We start from the raw sequence: 5,225 nt of genomic DNA, 5'->3' as shown, positions 1-5,225 counted from the left end.
TATAGAAGGGCACTGAAACCCCAAGGAGCAGCAGCAGCACAGGTTGGAGCTGTCCTATGTCCACCTGGGGTCTCTTTGGAAGGATGCAGGATTTCTTGCTTGGCTGACAGATGTGGAAACTGAGGCCCAGAAGAAAGCAGCAGGTTTGCCAAGACTGAGCTACCTCACCTTCTTGGAGGAGTGCTGCTAAAAATAGTTCCTGGGAGAAGGGGTCCTGGTGACAAGTGCTGCGTTCTCTCCCTGAGTCCACTCGCCCACCTGCCACCCTCCACCGCCGCACCCTGCAAACCACCCCTCTCCTGTGCCAGAACTTGCTAACACCAGTACCATGCCCTACCAATATCCATTGCTGACCCCGGAGCAGAAGGAGCTGTCTGACATCACTCATCACATCGTGGCTCTGGGCAAGGGCATCCCGGCTGCAGATGAGTCCACTGGGAGCATTGCCAAGTGGCTGCAGTCCATTGGCACCGAGAATACCGAGGAGAACCAGTGCTTCTACCGCCAGCTGTAGCTGACAGCTGACAACCGCGTGAACCCCTGCATCAAGAGCGTCATCCTCTTCCATGAGACGCTGTACCAAAAGGAGGATGATGGGCGTCCCTTCCCCCAAGTTATCAAATCCAAGGGCAATGTTGTGAGCATCAAGGTAGACAAGGGGGTGGTACCCCTGGAAAGGGCAAATGGCGAGACCACCACCCAAGGGCTGGATGGGCTGTCTGAGTGCTGTGCCCCATACAAGAAGGATGGAGCCCACTTTGCCAAGTGGTATCATGTGCTGAAGACTGGGAAACACACCCCCTCAGCCCTCACCATCATTGAAAATGCCAACATCAGCTGGGCGCAGTGGCTCATGCCTGTAATCCCAGCACTTTGGGAGGCCGAGGTAGATGGATGACCTGAGGTCAGGAGTTCAAGACCAGCCTGGACAACATGGTGAAATCCCATCTCTACTAAAAACACAAAAATGAGCTAGGTGTGGTGGCACACACCTGTAGTCCCAGCTACTCGGGAGGCTGAGGCAGGAGAATCGCTTGAACCTGGGAGGCGGAGGTTGCATGAGCTGAGATTGCACCACTGCACTCCAGCCTGGGTGACAGAGTGAGACGCCGTCTCAAAAAAAAAAAAAAAAAAAAGAAAGAAAGAAAAGAAAAGAAAATGCCAGTGTGTCAATGTCTGTCCTGGCCCACTATGCCAGCATCTGCCAGCAGAATGGCATTGTGCTCATTGTGGAGCCTGAGATCCTCCCCATTGGGGACCATGACTTGTAGTACTGCCAGTATGTAACCGAGAAGGTGTGGCTGCTCTACAAGGCTCTGAGTGACCACGACGTCTACCTGGAAGGCACCTTGCTGAAGTCCAGTATGGTCACCCCAGGCCATGCCTGCATCCAGAAGTTTTCTCACGAGGAGATTGCCATGGCAACTGTCACAAGCGCTACACTCTGGGGAATAAGCGGCCTAGAAGGATCACAACTGGGCCAGAACAGGGCCCACCCAGACTCATCACTGAGGCAGGTGGGGTCATTCTCATTTCACAGACACAAAAACTAAGTGCTACACTGCACAGTGCCCCCCGCTGTCCCTGGGATCACTTTCCTATCTGGATGCCAGAGCGAGGAAGTGTCCATCAACCTCAATGCCATTAACAAGTGCCCCCTCCTGAAGCCCTGGGGCCTGACCTTCTCCTATAGCTGAGCCCTGCAGGCCTCTGCCCTGAAGGCCTGGGGCAGGAAGAAGGAGAACCTGAAGGCTGTGCAGAAGGAGTGTGTCAAGTGAGCCCTGGCAAATAGCCTTGCCTGTCAAGGAAAGTACACTCCAAGTGGTCAGGCCAGGGCTGCTGCCAGTGAGTCCCTCTTCATCTTTAACCACGCCTAGTAAGCGGAGGTGTTCCCAGGCTGCCCCCCAACACTCCAGGTCCCGTCCCCTCCCACACTTTCTTGAAGAGGGGGACTCCTCCTCGGAGCTCCAGGCTGGCTTGCCCGCGCTCTTGCCTCCCTCGTGACAGTGGTGTGTGTTGTCTGTTAATGCTAACTCCATCACCCTTTCTAGCACATTGCTAATAAACAGCTATTTAAGGGAGAACAAATAAAAATAAAAATAAAAATAGTTCCTGGGGCCCAGAATAAAAAGGGTGAATTCCAGGTGCTGGGGTTGACATTTTCCTTTTGCCTTGACCATTGGGTGGGTACTATGTGCAGCAGCCCCTGATGGTGATAGTGATGGTGACGATGACCATGATGCAGACTGGGTGGGAGGGAAAAAAGGCCCCAGCGTCATCCCTGGGATGGGGCCTGACCTTGCCTCAACTCCAGCTGCCCAGGGCCAGAGCAAGTGATAAGATGAGTTTATACTGTAGCTCTGAGAAGGAAGGGAGGGAGGGAGGGAGAAGGAGGGAAGGATGGAAAAGGGAGGGAGTGGTAAGGGAGAGAGAAAAAGGGAGAGAAAGTGAAAAGAAGATGGGGAAGGAGGGAAGGACAAGGGAGGAGTGAGAGGCGAAGAAGGAGAAGGAAAAGAAGAAAAAGAAAGAAGAGGAGGAGGAGGGGGCGGAGGGGGGAAGAAGAGGCCCAGAAGGATCACAACTGGAGCAGAATAGGGCCCACCCAGACTCATCACTGAGGCAGGTGGGGTCATTCTCATTTCACAGACACAAAAACTAAGATTTAGGGCATGAGGCAATTTGCTCAAGATCGCAGAGTTAGGACTAGAACTCATGGCTTACGCCTTGCCCTTCAAGGTCTCAAACCTTGAACCACTCAAGAAACATATTCCAAGATACCTCACCCTTACCTCATCAGAAAGGTGAACTGGTTAAAATGCAGATTTCTGGGTCAAAATCAAAGGAGTGTGGCCCAGGAATCTGCATTTTGACCAGTACCCTGGGGGTGGTTCTTTGGGCCCTGACACTGGAAAACCCCGTGGCTCATTTAGAGCCTTTCTGGTCTGACCTCTTGGCGCCAGGTCCTGACCGTACTCCCGTTGCCCAGCTATTTGGGCTGACTCACGCTGACCCCCCAACTGCCACCCCCACAGGGCTGAGCCTTTTCCATCCAAGGCTTCACCCACAGTCTCCCAGTCGCATGTAGATCCACCCTTCCAGCCAGCACCCGCTTCTCTTCTGGAAGCCTTCCTCGTGGTTGGGATCCTCCTCTTTCAGCGCCTGTTGGAGTAATAGCCTCCTCCTCTTCCTCCATCTGGAGTTGCTTACAACACTCTATTTCACTTTCCATGTGAGTCGGCCTTGTTTCCCAATCTTTCTCTATATTAAACAGGAAACTCCCAGAGGGCTAGGGACTTGCTGGTTTAAACAATAAGCCTCTGAAATACAGGACTTCACCTGACCCGCCTGCCAGCCACAAGTGGCAGGGCTGGGAGAGCTTTACAAATCAGGAAACCAAGCCTTGAAGAGGTTGTGGCCTGCCCAAGTCTATGGCCAAGTAAGATTCAGAGCTGGGTTTGAAACCCATGCCCAACTCCACTATCCAGTTCTTTCTGCTTTGGCTTTGCCTCTGATCACCCCCCAAAAAACTCTGTGAGGGCCAGGCGCAGTGGCTCATGCCTATAATCCCAGAACTTTGGGAAGCTGAGGGTGATCACTCAAGGTCAGGAGTTCAAGACCAACCTGGCCAACATGGTGAAACCCCATCTCTACTAAAAATACAAAAATTAGCTGGGCGTGATGGTGTAATCCCAGCTGCTCAGGAGGCTGAGGCAGGAGAATCACTTGAACCTGGGAGGCAGAGGTTGCAGTGAGCCGAGATTGTGCCACTGCACTCCGGCCTGGGCAACAGAGGGAGAGTCTGTCTCAAACAAACAAACAAAACAACAACAACAACAACAACCTGTGAGGCAGGCATTTCAGGGATTATGATCCTGTTGCCAAGATAAGGAAAGCAAGGCCCAAAGATGAGCAAAGCACTCAATATCATCCTTATTCTGTTCCCACTTCCAGCTGCACTTGGGTCCAAGTCCAAGTGCTGACCTTTCCTCTCTCATCTTCTCTGGGTGATGGGCACTGCCCAGGATCTCTTGGCTGAATGGCACAGAACTGGGTCTCGAGCTCTCAGACCAAAGCCCTCATCCTGGACTGGTCCCACTGCCACTCTGAACCCAGATGCCTCCTCTGAAGGTGGAGACTCACCTCACCTGCCTTGCAGCCAGCTGGGTGCTCAGAGATAGAAATGCAAAGTACCTGGACACACCCTGGTCACCATCATTCTGGACTTTGTCCCTCTTGTTAATGCTCAGCTGGGAAAGGAATACCCTCAAAGGCCCTTTCCTCAAGATGGAGGAGAGTACCTCTGAGCCTGGCACAGGCCCAGCCCAACACAGCCCAAGCCAAGCTGGGAAGGGTGTGGAGCAAGGAAGCCAGACTGACATTCCTGAGAGGGGTTTGCCAAGCCCTACACTTTATGTGTTGTAACGGGGAAACTCAATGGAGGTATGGCCCAACGCTGACCTTTGGGATGGAGGCCTAAGCCACACTGCTGGTGCCCAGGGTGGCCAGCAAGGGGCTTCAGACAACCCTGGATGGAAAATAAAAATAGTGGCTAATATTTGTTACGCGCTAACTATTGTGAGGCCCTGTGCCTTCCCCTCCTCCCCAAGTGCTCAGAGCTGTGGAGTGGATGGGTTCCATCCTAGCCCTGTTCCTCTGTCCCCTCTGGATCATCTTAGACCAGAAAGCGCCACAGCTGAGTGTCCCGCTTCTTCCGCATCCTGCCAGGACCACTCCATCTGTGGGCGATATAGCCAGCTCCACCTCCTCCGGGAAGCCCTTGCTCACAGTTTCCAAAGCAAGCCGCAGGTGGGATGGATCCTGCTTAACACCCCGGTCCAGAACCCCTTGGATCTCCTTCTTCCTCCACGTCCAAGACACCCAGCTTAACAACCCGTAGCCCCCAACTTGAACCTAGCGGCACCTCGCCTCCACCTTGCCATTTTATACCCCACAATTGGGGCGTAGGGTTCTGAAGCCCAGGGTAGTTGGTGGGGAGGCAGCACGAGGGTGCAGGATGAGGTCGGGAAAAGAGACCTCGTCCGCCCACCGCCTGGCGCTTCCTCCTCCCTGCAGGCAAGCCGGGGAATCCCCGGCGGCACAGATACCGCAAAGCCCAAGAAGTGGGCCTCTCTGCCCCGCCCCCCCGGCTCGCCGAGGGCTACGCGGCGCGCCTGCGCGGAAGAAGGCAGCGCCCACGGCGCATGCGCAGCGGTCACTCCCGCTGT

General features: G+C 54.2%; 1 pseudogene; it reads left to right on the top strand.

The window, feature by feature from the left end:
• Window positions 1-328: 328 nt before the first annotated feature.
• LOC100441024 (fructose-bisphosphate aldolase A-like) lies at window positions 329-1,877 on the top strand (annotated as a pseudogene).
• The last annotated feature ends 3,348 nt before the right edge of the window (window positions 1,878-5,225 follow it).

The sequence above is a fragment of the Pongo abelii genome, chromosome 2 (genome assembly GCF_028885655.2).
Source record: "Pongo abelii isolate AG06213 chromosome 2, NHGRI_mPonAbe1-v2.0_pri, whole genome shotgun sequence".
In the NCBI taxonomy this organism is placed as follows: Eukaryota; Metazoa; Chordata; class Mammalia; order Primates; family Hominidae; genus Pongo; species Pongo abelii.
Note: the sequence above shows the minus strand (reverse complement) of the source record. Positions and strands in the feature narration are given on the sequence as shown.